The sequence below is a fragment of the Rutidosis leptorrhynchoides genome, chromosome 10 (genome assembly GCF_046630445.1).
Source record: "Rutidosis leptorrhynchoides isolate AG116_Rl617_1_P2 chromosome 10, CSIRO_AGI_Rlap_v1, whole genome shotgun sequence".
NCBI lineage: Eukaryota > Viridiplantae > Streptophyta > Magnoliopsida > Asterales > Asteraceae > Rutidosis > Rutidosis leptorrhynchoides.
Window position 1 is genome coordinate 324,663,810 of NC_092342.1, and position 17,351 is coordinate 324,681,160.

General features: G+C 33.4%; 1 long non-coding RNA gene across 1 annotated transcript; it reads left to right on the forward strand.

The window, feature by feature from the left end:
• Positions 1 to 3,318: 3,318 nt before the first annotated feature.
• On the forward strand, positions 3,319 to 5,425 carry LOC139873541 (uncharacterized). Its single transcript, XR_011767373.1, has 4 exons — positions 3,319 to 3,349; positions 3,443 to 3,515; positions 3,991 to 4,959; positions 5,263 to 5,425. It is a non-coding gene; the product is annotated as an uncharacterized lncRNA (long non-coding RNA).
• The last annotated feature ends 11,926 nt before the right edge of the window (positions 5,426 to 17,351 follow it).

A 17,351-nucleotide genomic window follows, 5' to 3' on the forward strand; every position in this document is an offset into this window, starting at 1 on the left:
AGGGTACGATCAAGTAAAAACCCCTCCCCTATACCTAGGGGTGTGCACCATTTAGTTTCAAACCGAATATCGAATCGAATCTAAACAAAAAAAAAACCAAATTTTTTAAACGATTTTCGGATCGATCGAAACCGAAACCAAATTCATAATTCGGTATTTGGTTTTGAAATTTTTTAAATTGGTTAATCGAAAACCGAATTAAAAACCGAATTCAAATTAATAACATATCAAAACATATTTATAATTATAATATTTTATATTTATATTATATTTAATGTATTATTACATTTTTATTAAACAATAAACATTTTATATGCCCTGTATACTTAAATTTATCCACAACCGTTATTCCAAATTTATATGTAAGTTTATGCTCGTTAAAATTTTTATTTTTAGTAATTTACGGTTTTAACCGAAACCAAATCGAAATTAAATTCGGTTTTCGATTCGGTTTTGGTTATGGTTTTGATATTTAAATTTGATTTCGGTTTGGTTTTCGATTTTGATTTTATAAGTTTAAAAACGAAAAAACCGAACCGAATAAACCGAAAAACCAAAAAAACCGATGAACACCCATACCTTTACCACTCAAACGATATGGAAAAGTGTGCCACTGGTGGATACTTCATGGCAGAGATGAAATTGTGTTTTTAATATGTAGGCAACATGGGTCGAACTTCTGACCTCCCCTAAAGGAGGCAGACCACCAACCGCTAGACCACATCACAACTTTTAATTGTATATTAATTTAAATTAGAAAATTTAATAATTCAATTAATATATGGAAATAACTTATAGACTGATATATGGCAGTAGTAAATAAGAAGTTGACACGTAACAAAATATAATCAGAAATTAACACGTAAAATTATTGTCACGCACAATATATATATATATATATATATATATATATATATATATATATGGCCTCATTATACAACTTACGATTTACACATTAAAAAGGCCCACTAAAAGACCCCATGATTAGGGATGGCAAAATGACCCGTACCCGATGGAGAAAATCGAAACCCGTTATAATTGGGTCGGGTCTGACCCGAGTCCGTCGGTCATGGGCCGGGTATGAGAATGGTTACAAAAAATTTTCCGTGTTCGGGTATGGTTTTGGATACAAACCCGTATACCTGACCCGTATACCCGACCCGCATACCCGTATACCCGTCCCCGGGAAATTTTAATAATGATTTTTATGTAAGGTTTATTAGTATTATATTGTTAATGTATGAAAGATTTCTCTTATTTGTTTTGAAAACGAGTATAATTTTATTCAATATAATCATATAAGACAAATTTTCGAGATGTAATATTTTATATACTTTATGTATTTGAGTAATTTATAAACTTTTCAATCAACTTTTTGTATGTGATATTTTATAATACTTTATACATGAAGTGATTAAGTTATTTATCGATATTATGATTTGGTAACTTATTGAAAAATAGATACTGAATGACTAATCGGGTATACTCGTTTATTCGTGGAGAAACCCGAAACCCGATAGTATGTAAGTAAATGGGGACCTGACGAATTTCGGGCCGGGTTTGAAGCGAGGTTTCTTAATCGAGTTCGGGTCTGAAATTACTTAAACGCGGCCCGATGCCATCCCTACCTAAAACTCTAGATAACACCCTACCCATGATGCCAAAAACGTGTTCAAGTCGGTTCCCAACTTCCCATCTTTAAATACGGAGCATCTCCCTACCCTCCTTCAGAACAATGATATATTAGAAATTTAGAAGCCTTCTCAATTTGTTTCCTCTTTCGCTATCTCCATCGAAACCCTAACCCTAATTTTAAAATTTATTAAAACCGCGATCTATCCGTTCACTCAGGTTGTTTAGATCGTTAGTTGGTCTAATAAACACATTAATTTGTCGTTGTATATACCATGTTTAAACGAAAATAAAAAAGGTTTACGTTTTTTCATATACTTTTTATTGATGATTCGATCAATCGAGGATGTCTCGGTGCTTTCCGTACTATCCTTCTGGTTTTTGTAAAAACGGAGCTACAGCATCTGAGGCATTGATCTAATCGATTAAGGTTTGTTGTTAACGCATCAAACTTTTGAGACTTTTGATGCTTATTTGTAGGGTTTGAAGAGATTATTAAATGATGAAGTGATAATTTTCAGTGAGGTTTGTCTTTGCAGTCAGTAAATTTTAATTTTATGTGTATCAATTATTCTTGCTTTTCTGTAGATGAAAAGATTGTTAATATTAAACTTGAACAGTTAATGTTACTAATACAATGTTCTGCTAACATGTGTGATTAATGAAAACTATTCGTGACCTAAATGACTATTTTTTCTTTCTTTCTTTGTAATGCATCATTTGTTGAGGATATTCATTTGAGTCCATAAATTAAGTTGAGATTCAAGGGACCAATGAGAGCGCGACATGTGTCGCGAAAATCACATGTGATTGAAAAAAAAATTCAAAAATTTTTTTTAGAAAAAAAAACTTTTAAATTTTTTTTCGAAATTTTTTTTTTTAAATTTTTTTTCGAATTTTTTTTTTGTTTACAATCACATGTGATTTACCTGCACAATCACATGTGATTGAATTGTACAATCACATGTGATTGGATTTGCCATGCATAATCACATGTGATTGGGTTTACAATCACATGTGATTGACAATGATAATCACATATGATTTTAAAAAAAAATCGGAAAAAAAAAATTTCGAAAAAAAAATTTCAAAAAAAAAAATTTTTCGAATTTTTTTTTTCAATCACATGTGATTTTCGCGCCACATGTCACGTTCTTATTGGTCCCTTTGTTTTCAAACAAATTTATGAATGCAAGTGATTACAACTCATCATTTGTTATCTATTTTATAGTTATTAGGTTTGTTGCCTTATATGGGCTCTTTTGAAGAGCTATGCTTGTGTCGTTTTTTAGTTCATTTTTGGTTCCTTAGGTTATATACTAAAAAGAAGCTCATTCGCTTGAAATCAATCCAGCTCCGGTATCTTTCATCTTCTATTTTGACGGGCTACTTCAGCTATTCTTGTAAGGGCGGGTGTACGTTTACGCTGTTGTAAATTGTGCAAAATATTATATTGTGTTGAAAGTTTGGGTCATACATGGGTTTTAAGTGAGATAATATATATATGGATTTTAACAAATTATATTTGACAGGTCGAAAATGTAAAGAAAAAAATCGTCAAAGAAATAATGTAGTTGTAATAACCACATACAACATGGTCGCCTTTTGTGGTAAGCTATCTAAGGAATCTGAAAAGATTGTTCAAGAGATTGTCTTAAGCTAATCAGTATTGGTAAGACGGGTACGTAGAGAATGGGGTTTGCTACTCATAGATGAGGTGATAACTCAAAATTTTCACGTTTGACTTTTTGGGACCTTTGTTTTGTGATAACGAAAACATTGGTCTTAGTTGGTACTGGTCTTTCTTCAGGTGCACGTTTCTGAACACATGTTTCGTCAAGTCATTTGCATCACTAAATCGCACTGCAAGCTTGGGCTTACTGGTACGTTTTAATAGTTATACCATACATGTACAAATTAGTCGGTCAACACTAAAAAGTTAGGTCAAAGTCGGTCAAAAGTTGACTTTTTGTATACCCTTGTTCTAGTGTAAACGAAAATCCTGACCCATTCAAATATTAGCTAGGAAAAACACTAAGTTACATATTATCCCTTAAAAATTAATTAATAAATTAACTATAACTATAAGAAACCTATATATTATTTAAACTAACACTAACAACATGTTATTTGTAAATCATGTATTTCTAAATTAATCTATGTTTAAAACATATATGTTTGAAATATTTATATTCAATATATATATTATTAATTAAAAGTCAACGCCGGTCAACGTGTGTCTGGACCTCGTTGACCGACTCGAGCTTTCAAGTTTATGACCTACTTATCTCCGTCTTGTGTCTTTTTTAATCTTACATGTACATTAATTGGCTAAGGTGGCAATGCTACAATTTTCAGCTAGCTACTACACTTGTTAGAGAGGATGAAAGGATAAAAGATTTGAATTATCTTATTAGTCCCAAAGGCGAACAAGATGGATTTAGTTAAAGGAGGATTTATTGCCAATGTACAATGTGGTGAAGTGTGGTGCCCGATGAATAAGGAGTTTTGATGAATAAGGAGTTCTTTGCTGAGTATTTTAAAAAAGGAAAATTCCAAGAAGAAACAGGCTTGACGGTTTAAAATTTGTTGCATTCAATTTAAACCTTTTTAATATTAGACTCGTAATTGTGTGAATGTTTTGGTTAAAATTGTAGGCGCTAATTGTGAGGAACTTAAACTAGTTTAGAGCTTGTGAGTTTTTATACGATTCCATGAACAACGTGGAAATAAGACTATTGTTTTTGCTAATAATCTTTTTGCACTTACTGAATGCGCGATAACACTTCGTTAACCGATGATCTATGGTGATACCAGGTTTGTTAGGGGCTTAAAATATCTTGTGACAATTTTTTTTCCAGGTGTTAATAATATAATAATATATATTTATTTATCATGTGTCCCCATATTGAAAGGAGAAAGGTAATAGAGGTTTACAAAACTAGCAAATATGTCAACATTGTTTTCCTTACAAAAGTATGTTATGTTTCCTGAATTCCTCGAGTTTATTCATTTTAATTGTGAATTATAAATTATACTATATGATTGCTTCGTGAAATATTGTTTGTTATAGGTAGAATAACTCTATAGATAGATATGAGGCAAATGTGATTATTCAAATGTATGTTGTTTGTTATTTTTATAGTTTTAATTCTAACCGATAAAGTTGACCGAACTTTTGTTATGTTGACTTGCAAGTTGATAACTGAATTCATTTGTTATTGTGAATAATGATCGAGTGTGTAGGGTCGTCTTCAAGATAGAATGCGGGGTGGTAAAGAAGAATACAATGCTTTCTTCTACTATCTAGTTTCGATAGATACACAGGTAAATATTAAGTTAAATTAAATTAAAAATGAAAAGAAAAATAATATATACCAATGCTTATTGTTAAATGTATATGTTTTTTGTATTAATTATTAATTTTATTTTAAATTCTAAAAATGGACGGAAATGAACTACTCAAGTAAGGGAAAACAATTTATGATCGATCTAGAATATGGTTTTAAGATAACATGTTACTTTTAGTCTTCAACTAAAGGGACATGTTTTTTAATATGGGACAGACAATTTACATTGACGTTGATATGTTAATGATTCTGTTGCATAAATTTTTGTTCTGTTCATCAGGTGATAAAAAGCTTGTTTTCTCTGGACATAGGGAAAGAGATGAGTTATCGTCATTTGGAGGATCAATTTTCTCTTCTTAAGAAGGATTTACTTATTTCCCCCTTCTTATCCTTTTGTAATGGGTTAATTTAATGAGTCCAAACGGTTTGTGTGCATTAGGTTGACCCACATACATTTTGGTATCTAATTTGTATGTTAGTTATCGAGAAGTTTATTATTTTAAATAATCTGAATTCAAAATAAAAAAGATATAAAGGGGTTTGTATAGAATTTGAGTACCTAAACCTGTTTGACCCATTTTCCTTTTAGCTAAAAAAAATACAAATGGGCTAAAACTGTCGGGAGGATCCAGACACTAGATCTAGATAATTTTGGCTCATTTGTATTTTAGCTAAAGGAAGAATGAATTAAACGGGTTTAGGTACTCAATCTATACAAACCTTCATATGCTTTTTATTTTGAATTTAGATTATGTAAAATAACAAACATCTCAATAATTATATATACAGATTTGGATATCAAAATGTTTGTGGGTCAACTTAATACACAAACCGTTTCGACCCACATTGAAATTAACCCGTTACAACCTTATAACTCAATAGGGAAATAAGTAAAATCTTGTTAAGAAGATAAAGTTGATCATCCAAACAACGATAGCATAACTTTGCCCCTATGTCTGAAGGAGGCGAGCTCTTTATCACCTGATGAACGGGATAAAATTAATGCATAAAATTAATGCAACAGAATCATAAACATATAAACGTCTGTTTTTTTAATGTAAACTGTATGTCCCTGAACATACTCCTTTATTTGAAGACCAAAAGTAACATGTTACCTTAAAACTATATTCTTGACCGATCAGAAATTGCTTCATCTTATTTTTAGAATTTATATTAGGATTAATAATTTATACGTTTAACATTAGGCATTGGTTTATATATATATTTTTTTTCATTTTTAATTTAATTTAATATTGACTTGTGTATCCCTAGAAACTAGGGAGTAAAAGAAAGCATTGTATTCTTCTTTACCACCAGCCATTCTTTTTTTTTTTTTTTTTTGAAAAGCAAGAAAGACTTATATTAAACAAACACGAATAGTACATGATTGACTGGTCAACCTTAACAGCACGATACATCACGAAAGAAATAAGGAAAACAAATTACATCGCCTTAAGCTAATTGCAAAGATTGCAACTAACAAAAGGGGTTAAAACTAAGGGTGTGAGAACCATTGTAGCCAATCCATAATATGACCCTTGCAACGTCGTGAAATCCAATCATATGAAAGAACTTGAACCTCGCTAAATAAAGATGGGACCGTCTCGAGCTTATTCTTGAACACCTTTGCATTTCTATTCTTCCATAGAATGTAACAAACCACCCAACATACCGCTTGCCATTGATTCTTTTTATGATCCTATGCTACACAACCGAAAGTACCATTAAAAATATCCTCAAACCCGAATATAGCCGAATTATACCTCCACCATTTAAGAACTTTAGCCCAAATGTCTTTTGCCACTTGACAAGAAAAAAGTATATGCTCCACCGTCTCAATGTCACCATCACAAATCGGGCATCTCACACTATTCAAGTCGATGCCCCGTTTATCTAACTCGAATCTTACCGGTATACGTCCTAATCTCGCCCGCCAAATAAACACCTCCACTTTTTTTGGAACCAAACCATTTCGCAACGACTCAATAGAATTAACCGCACGTGGTAGAATGATTTTGTCAACAATAACCGAACATTCCTTGACCGTATAAATGCCCTTCGAATTAAGATTCCAGCTCCAACAGTCTTTTTTACCTTCGGTCACCTGCAAGTTCCGAACAGTATCACGTAACTCATTTAGTTCACTATTCGTTCGGCCCATCGGTGGATAGGCCCAATTGCCGAGCCCATCACCCTTAAATTCTTCGATTTTGCTACTGATTTTGATATCTTTGTCGATCTCTAGCCTGTGTAGTCTTTTGAATCTGTCCTTAAAGCTTGCGTTCCCCACCCAAATGTCATCCCAAAAAGAAGTGCTTTTCCCATCCCCGATTGAGCGTATGAAAGAATTAGAGAAAGAAATCCCTAACCCGTCCACATGTTTTCCTGCATCACAAATAGAATTCCAAAGGCTAGCGTTTGGATTCCGGGCAAGTCCGTTACCAAGTACAAGACCTCCATTAGAACCATAAATGCTACGAATAACGGTGACCCACAAAGTGTTAGTTTCGGTCTTAAACCTCCACCACCACTTACAAAGAAGAGCCAAATTTTTACTTTTTAAGGACATGATATTTAAACCTCCTTCTTCGTGAGGAAGAAGGATTTTTTCCCACTTAACCCATGACATTTTAGAATTAGAACCCGTCCCGCCCCAAAAAAAATTCCGTCTCACACTCTCGAGAGAATTAAGCACACAAGTAGGGGCACGAAAGAGCGAGAAGTAATAGAGAGGTAGGCTAGAGAGAACCGACTTAACTAAAGTTAACCGTCCACCGAAAGAAATCATTTTTGCTCTCCAATCTGCTAACCTCTTGTTAAATTTCTCGATCACCGGGGACCAATCATTCAATTTCTTCATCCTATTACCCACGGGAATACCCAAATACATGAAAGGCAATCGACCGCCGAGACACGAACACCAAGACGCAAGAGCCTCCACATTATCATTACTAATGCCTATCGCAAATAATTGACTTTTATTATAATTAACCTTCAACCCCGAAGCCCGTTCAAAACATTCCAACAAGTACATTAAATTTCGCGCATTACGTCTACTCCATTCACCAAAAAAAATCGTATCATCCGCATATTGCAAATGGGAGATGACGACTTTATCTTTACCCACCTCCACCCCTTTATACATCCCTCTCTCAACCGCCACTTTCGTTAGGATATTAAGTCCCTCCGCTGCAATAATAAAAAGAAAAGGCGATAAAGGATCACCTTGGCGAACTCCCCTTTTAAGATTAAACTCACTTGTCGGAGACCCGTTTATGAGAATGGAGATTGTAGCCGATTTAAGACACGAGGAAATCCACTTGCACCATTTGGTACCGAACCCCATACATTTCATCACTTCAAGAAGATAATCCCAATTAAGCGAATCAAAGGCTTTCTCGAAGTCTACCTTAAAAATTAGGCCGTGCTTTTTGTTTCTTTTAAGATCTTCGACTACTTCATTAGCAACTAACGCACCATCAAGAATATATCTACCCCCAAGAAACGCACTTTGTTCCATCCCTATAAGACGAGGTACCACTTTACGAATTCTCAAGGACAACATTTTCGCGATAATTTTATAATAACTGCATATAAGACTAATCGGACGATAATCACTAAAACTCAGCGGATCCGATTTCTTCGGAATAAGGGAAACAAAAGAAGCATTGCAACCCTTTGAAAACTCACCAAAAACCCAAAACCAGTTGATTGCACCTATCAAATCATCTTTGATTATGGACCAAAACTTTTTGAAAAAACCAAAGTTGAACCCATCCGGTCCCGGGGCCTTCGAACTACCACAACATTTGACCGATTCCCAAATTTCCTCTTCCGTGAAGTGAGCTTCTAAGAGCTCATTATCCGCTGATGAAATCGATTCAGAAAACAGCCCTTCAAGGCTTGGTCCATCCGAATTATGCACCTCGAAAATGCTCTTAAAATGGTTGAAAGCAACTTCTTTGATTGTATTAGGATTTTCACACCAAGACCCGTTAACATTAATCCCCCGGATGTTGTTTTTATTATATTTTCTCTTTAAGGAATTATGGAAATATTTTGAGTTTTCGTCTCCATCAGTCATCCATCGAACACGAGCTTTCTGCTTTAGCATCCCTGTCTTAATTTTTTCCTTTTCCATCCATGTTTTTCTCGAGGTTAGCCATTTAGCTCGCTCTTCATCATTCAAACAACCTACTTCAGCTTTCAATTCAAGATCCGTTACTACCTTTTTAACCGACTCAATCTCACTATCAAGCTTACCAAAGTGAACTTTACTCCACTCTTTAAGGTCACCTTTTAATCTTTTTAACTTGTTACGGAAAACGCAATCTTTCCGGTTACCCCCCATTGGACCAGACCAAGAATCGGCAATAACCTTGTCAATACCCTCAACCACGAACCAATCATCAAAGATTTTGAACGGTTTAGGCCCAAAATCCACCTCACCATCCGACAACGAAATAGGACAATGGTCCGATACACTTCTATCTAAAGCCACCACTTTTAGATCGGTCCAAAGTTTAAGAAAGTCGTCTGAAACCAAGAATCTATCTAGCTTACTCATTTTCATCCCATCATCACTAACCCTAGTAAATTTCCTCCCACCCAAAGGAATGTCCACTAAACTATTTCTGTCAATGAACTCGTTAAACCTCTTAGCCCGATTATCATAAAATTCACAATTCAATCTTTCTGACTTATCTCTAACCTCGTTAAAGTCCCCACAAATGACCCACGACACACCATCAATACACAAAATCTTGTCCAGCGAATCCCAAAATTTACATTTGTTAGCGTCATCATGCGGACCGTACACATTGACAATAATCGATTCATTACCCGACTTTTTCCATTTTCCCCGTATAGCAATAAAAAAGTCACCAATTAACTCACTAGAAACCTCGAAGATGTTTTTATCCCAAATTAATAATTGTCCGCCCGACTTACCAACCATTTCTTTTTGAACATACCCACAATCAATAGAACCCCAAAGCCCGAATAATCAATTGTCGACTAGTTTATGACATTTCGTTTCTTGCAACGCTAGAATAGAGGGCCTTTCTACGAAACATAAGCTTTTAGCATCACCAAATTTACTTTCTTTCCCGGACCCGAACCCACGAATGTTTAAGGAGATAATCTTCATTAATAAACAGAAGATACGAACAGAGAAAAAGACACTTACATATCTTTCTTGGTCCATTTTAGACCAAGATTGGTGCCGAATTCCTCTACTCCAATACTGTTTTCCGATATCAATTGGCTCACCTCCTTTTTCTTGCTATTCCTAGACGACGATGACTTCTTACTCAATTTTGATCTTCTACTACCACATGTCACACAATTAATCCCACTTGGTTCCTCAACGCCTTTTCCTTTCCTACTACCAGCCATTCTATCTTGAAGACGACCTACACACTCGATCATTATTCACAGTAGCAAACAGATTCAATTATCAACTTGCAAGTTATCATAACAAAAGTCTGGTTAACTTTATTAACACGGATAACACTGTAAAAATAACAAAGACGATAAACACATTCGCCTTAATAATACGTTCAAGACGTTGATCTTTTTGACGTCTTGAACCATGATGATATTTGAATAATCACATTTGCCTTAGGAATATCTATGGAGTTATCACCCACTTATAACATACAATATTCATGAAACAACCATATAATATAATTTATAAATAACAATTAAAATGAATAATTAAAGAGGAATTTAGGATACTTTTGAAAGGAAAATAGTGTTGACATCTTTGGTAGTAATGAAAGGTCTAGTACCTTTGTCCTTTAAATATGGTTACACGTGATAAACAAATATATATTATTTCCCAAATAGCACATACAAAAAGAGAGAAAAATGTTGTGACAAGATGTTTTAAGCCCATAACAAACATGGTATCACCACATATCATTGGTTTACGAAGTTTTATTGCATATTCTTGAAGTGCAAAAATATTGTCAGAAAAACAATAATCTTATCTCTACGTTGTACATGTAATCTAATAAGAAACACACAAGCTCCAATCTTGTTTGGATTTATCACAATTAGTGCCTGCAGTTTTAACAAAAACATTCACACAATTACGGGTCTAATATTAAAAAAGTTTGAATTTGAATGCAACCATTTTTAAACCAACACACATGTTTCTTCTTGGAATTTTTTAAACCATCACACCTTTTTACTCTTACACTTGTTCACAAATTATGTGGCTAAAGCAAATTGCAAAAGTAACATTAACATATTCTCTCTCTAAACTTTCCTCTCCATACAACTAAAAGTTTTTTCTCATCGGTGCCCTAATATTTTGAGCCGCCACCTGCTTTTCTTCCTGATTAAACCACCGTCGCTATGTAATCTTATCCGGATCCTTTTTGCGACCACCGGTGGTTTGGCTTTTAAAGCTTTATGGCTGAACCTGTGTAAATTACGCATCAATGATAATGTTAACATTTTAGTAAGTATAGCTCTACATTCTACATTGATAGTTTCAGATAATACTCCCTTTGTCGCCCCCCTTTTTTTTTGTATTTAACATTCGTTGGATGAATGTCATTTTTTTGTTATATTCAAGTCAAGTTTGACTGAAATTTCATGAAATAAATGGTCAAGGTCATGTTTGTTTTTCACTTAATTAACTTAATACAATGGAACTTGATATAAAAAGCTATTAAGTAGTGTTTGTTTTTGACTTAATAAATAAGACATGTCTTAATTTAAAAAAGAAAAAGAATTGTGAATTTTCATTTAAGTCCTTTTTTTAATAGCTGCTATTTTGACTACCAAGGTTAATTTAGTAAATTTAATTATTCAGACATTTCTCCGGTCTAAAAAACAAACAATAATTATTTTTTCGTCAATTAATTTTTTCAGACGTCATATGTATATATTCAGACAAAGGGCCCTAACAAGGAAAAAAAAAAAGTGAGGCCTAAGAGTGATTAGTTAGGGTAAATTAGTGAATTTAATGACTTAACAGGTTGGGGGTGTAAAATGTAAATGTGTCTTATTGATATTCGACTATGAAGACGTGTTGGAGGAGGTTGCGAATCCAAAGGATTTGAGAATTATCTTTTGTTTCCCAAAATGAGCTGACAACATGCCTTCGTTTTTTTAGGGGTTTTAAAGGGTCAAATTGGTCTTTTCACTTTAGGACCGGGTTTTTGGCCACAAAACTGGTTTCAAGCTTATCTTATCCTCATTTCATCCTTAGTCTCACCAACCAAAACTCTAGAGGGAGATTAGAGTTCTAGAGTGAGAAAGCTTGAATGGATGATAAAGATGATAATTTTTGCCCAAATTGGAAGCGGTTTTTGGTTCTCCTTGGTTTTTCTTATTACTAGCTCGGTTTTGGAGTTGAGGTAAACCCTAGATCCGATTTAATTACTTTGATTTTGATTTGGGGTTAGGGTTTGTGCTAGTTAGGGTTATAAACGCCATTTCTTGTGAAATTTGAGGGTTTTGGGTATTGTTAGTGTAAGTAAACCTGACTATAGTGGGTTTAGGGTTTGATGATGAATTTGGAAGTATATGTCATGGATTTGGGTGTTAGTCACTAGTTTGTAAGCGTATTGATGATTTTAATGTTCTTAAGAACAAGTTTACTAGTCAAAATGGGTGTTGACTTGGTTTGGTGTCAAAATGAGTTTTGAGTCAAGTTTTGGTGAGTCAAGTACCTAAATACTTGATTTAGGTGTTAATTGGTGTTTTGGAAATATAATCACTAGCCGTTAGTGATTTTGGGCGTTTTGTTGACTTTTGTCAAAATGAGTAAATTGAATTGGGTCAAATTTGATAATGACACCAGTTTTGGTCAAATGGATGTTTAAACACTTGTGTTAAGTGTTAAATGGCGTTTTGGAAGTAATCACACATGAGAAGTGATTTTGAGTCAAAGTGGTGTTTTTAATATAAGTCAAACGTGGTCAAGTGCAATATGAGTCAATATTGCACATGTTGTAATTTGGTGTAAATGATGTTTGAAATGATCACTACCTAAGTAGTAATCTAGTGTCGGGACCTAGGTTAGTCTAGTTAGTGTAAAGTGCAAATTGGGTTAACTTGTACTTATTAGTGTGGGTTTGAAATACCACCCGAAGTGGTAATTGGGTTGAGCTCATTAGGAGATAAATGGGCGGGTCAAACGAGCAAGGTGAGATCCCTCAACTAAGGGATGTGAGTGTCGGGTTCTCTTTTAGAGAATTGTTATTTATGCGTATTGTACCTATATGTGCATTATAGGTAAAGGCTTGCTCGGTTGAGTCGGAGGCAATTTACATACATGACTTGTACGGGCATTTCAAGATGAGTGGAATAATTATATGTGTATGTATGTGATGTATCTATTTGTGTAGCGTGAGATGTGAAGTGTCGAAGTATTAAGACACCACATTTAACGTGACGAGTGAAGTGTCGAAGTGTTAAGACACCACTCCGGAAAGTATAATGTTTGGTGTCGAAGTGTTAAGACACCACTCCGGGATGTATGATGGGTGAAGTATCGAAGTGTTAAGATACCACCCGGGGGTTAGTGATACGCGGTGTTTAGTACACTAATGGATGTTATGAACTCTGACGGTCTTTCGCGAGCACCATTCCCTTGTACGATTGGTTAACCATGGTTGTGTGTTGTAGTTTTAGCATATTAAATTGTGAACTATATGTTATTAGCGATGCTAGCTTATTTTGAATTGCGGATATTTAGTTTTGCATTGTGATTGCATGGTTGTTGAATTGCTAGCTCGTATGCGGTATTTGTGTAAGTGTTTGCAAGTAAGTAAATTATATATGTATATGTATAATTATTGCATTCACTAAGCTTTATGCTTACCCCTCTCGTTGTTCACTTTTTTACAGGTATTGTGATTACGAAGCTAGCTAGTTGTTAGACTAGATGCGTAGGAGCGCTTGGCTCGATGGGTGTAGTGACCCGAACTTTTCCATGTTTATATATATATTAAATGAAATTGTTATTTACATGATTAAGTGTTTCCACCATGTTAAGCAATCAAACTTGTTAAGACTTGATTAATTGAAATAGGTTTCATATAGACAATTGACCACCCAAGTTGACCGGTGATTCACGAACGTTAAAACTTGTAAAAACTATACGATGACATATATATGGTTATATATATAGTTAACATGATTTTATTATAAGTATGTATCTCATTAGGTATTTTAACAATGAGTTATATACATAAAAATGAGACTATTAATTTAAGAAACTCGAAAACGATATATATAACGATTATCGTTATAACAACGTCTTACTAGGTACATATGAATCATATTAAGATATTTATACACTTGGTTAATTATGTTAAATGATAAGTAAATATATTATTAAGTGTATTAACAATGAAATACATATGTAAAAATAAGACTACTAACTTAATGATTTCGAAACGAGACATATATGTAACGATTATCGTTGTAACGACATTTAACTGTATATATATCATACTAAGATATATTATATATCATAATATCATGATAATATAACAATTTAACATCTCATTTGTTATAATAAACAATGGGTTAACAACATTCAACAAGATCGTTAACCTAAAGGTTTCAAAACAACATTTACATGTAACGACTAACGATGACTTAACGACTCAGTTAAAATATATATACATGTAGTGTTTTAATATGTATTCATACACTTTTGAAATACTTCAAGACACTTATAAAAATACTTCAACTTAACAAAAATGCTTACAATTACATACTCGTTCAGTTTCATCAACAATTCTACTCGTATGCACCCGTATTCGTACTCGTACAATACACAACTTTTAGATGTATGTACTATTGGTATATACACTCCAATGATCAGCTCTTAGCAGCCCATGTGAGTCACCTAACACATGTGGGAACCATCATTTGGCAACTAGCATGAAATATCTCGTAAAATTACAAAAATATGAGTAATCATTCATGACTTATTTACATGAAAACAAAATTACATATCCTTTATATCTAATCCATACACCAACGACCAAAAACACCTACAAACACTTTCATTCTTCAATTTTCTTCATCTAATTGATCTCTCTCGAGTTCTATCTTCAAGTTCTAAGTGTTCTTCATAAATTCCAAAAGTTCTAGTTTCATAAAATCAAGAATACTTCCAAGATTGCAAGTTTACTTCCAAGTTTTCTAAATCCATTCCAAGTAATCATCCAAGATCAAGAAACCTTTGTTACTTACAGTAAGTTATCATTCTAATACAAGGTAATAATCATATTCAAACTTTGGTTCAATTTCTATAACTATAACAATCTTATTTCAAGTGATGATCTTACTTGAACTTGTTTTCGTGTCATGATTCTGCTTCAAGAACTTCGAGCCATCCAAGGATCCGTTGAAGCTAGATCCATTTTTCTCTTTTCCAGTAGGTTTATCCAAGGAACTTAAGGTAGTAATGATGTTCATAACATCATTCGATTCATACATATAAAGCTATCTTATTCGAAGGTTTAAACTTGTAATCACTAGAACATAGTTTAGTTAATTCTAAACTTGTTCGCAAACAAAAGTTAATCCTACTAACTTGACTTTTAAAATCAACTAAACACATGTTCTATATCTATATTATATGCTAACTTAATGATTTAAAACCTGGAAACACGAAAAACACCGTAAAACCGGATTTACGCCGTCGTAGTAACACCACGGGCTGTTTTGGGTTAGTTAATTAAAAACTATGATAAACTTTGATTTAAAAGTTGTTATTCTGAGAAAATGATTTTTATTATGAACATGAAACTATATCCAAAAATTATGGTTAAACTCAAAGTAGAAGTATGTTTTCTAAAATGGTCATCTAGACGTCGTTCTTTCGACTGAAATGACTACCTTTACAAAAACGACTTGTAACTTATTTTTCCGACTATAAACCTATACTTTTTCTGTTTAGATTCATAAAATAGAGTTCAATATGAAACCATAGCAATTTGATTCACTCAAAACGGATTTAAAATGAAGAAGTTATGGGTAAAACAAGATTGGATAATTTTTCTCATTTTAGCTACGTGAAAATTGGTAACAAATCTATTCCAACCATAACTTAATCAACTTGTATTGTATATTATGTAATCTTGAGATACCATAGACACGTATACAATGTTTCGACCTATCATGTCGACACATCTATATATATTTCGGAACAACCATAGACACTCTATATGTGAATGTTGGAGTTAGCTATACAGGGTTGAGGTTGATTCCAAAATATATATAGTTTGAGTTGTGATCAATACTGAGATACGTATACACTGGGTCGTGGATTGATTCAAGATAATATTTATCGATTTATTTCTGTACATCTAACTGTGGACAACTAGTTGTAGGTTACTAACGAGGACAGCTGACTTAATAAACTTAAAACATCAAAATATATTAAAAGTGTTGTAAATATATTTTGAACATACTTTGATATATATGTATATATTGCTATAGGTTCGTGAATCAACCAGTGGCCAAGTCTTACTTCCCGACGAAGTAAAAATCTGTGAAAGTGAGTTATAGTCCCACTTTTAAAATCTAATATTTTTGGGATGAGAATACATGCAGATTTTATAAATGATTTACAAAATAGACACAAGTACGTGAAACTACATTCTATGGTTGAATTATCGAAATCGAATATGCCCCTTTTTATTAAGTCTGGTAATCTAAGAATTAGGGAACAGACACCCTAATTGACGCGAATCCTAAAGATAGATCTATTGGGCCTAACAAACCCCATCCAAAGTACCGGATGCTTTAGTACTTCGAAATTTATATCATATCCGAAGGGTGTCCCGGAATGATGGGGATATTCTTATATATGCATCTTGTTAATGTCGGTTACCAGGTGTTCACCATATGAATGATTTTTATCTCTATGTATGGGATGTGTATTGAAATATGAAATCTTGTGGTCTATTATTATGATTTGATATATATAGGTTAAACCTATAACTCACCAACATTTTTGTTGACGTTTTAAGCATGTTTATTCTCAGGTGATTATTAAGAGCTTCCGCTGTCGCATACTTAAATAAGGACGAGATTTGGAGTCCATGCTTGTATGATATTGTGTAAAAACTGCATTCAAGAAACTTATTTTGTTGTAACATATTTGTATTGTAAACCATTATGTAATGGTCGTGTGTAAACAGGATATTTTAGATTATCATTAATTGATAATCTACGTAAAGCTTTTTAAACCTTTATTGATGAAATAAAGGTTATGGTTTGTTTTAAAAATGGATGCAGTCTTTGAAAAACGTCTCATATAGAGGTCAAAACCTCGCAACGAAATCAATTAATATGGATCGTTTTTAATCAATAAGAACGGGACATTTC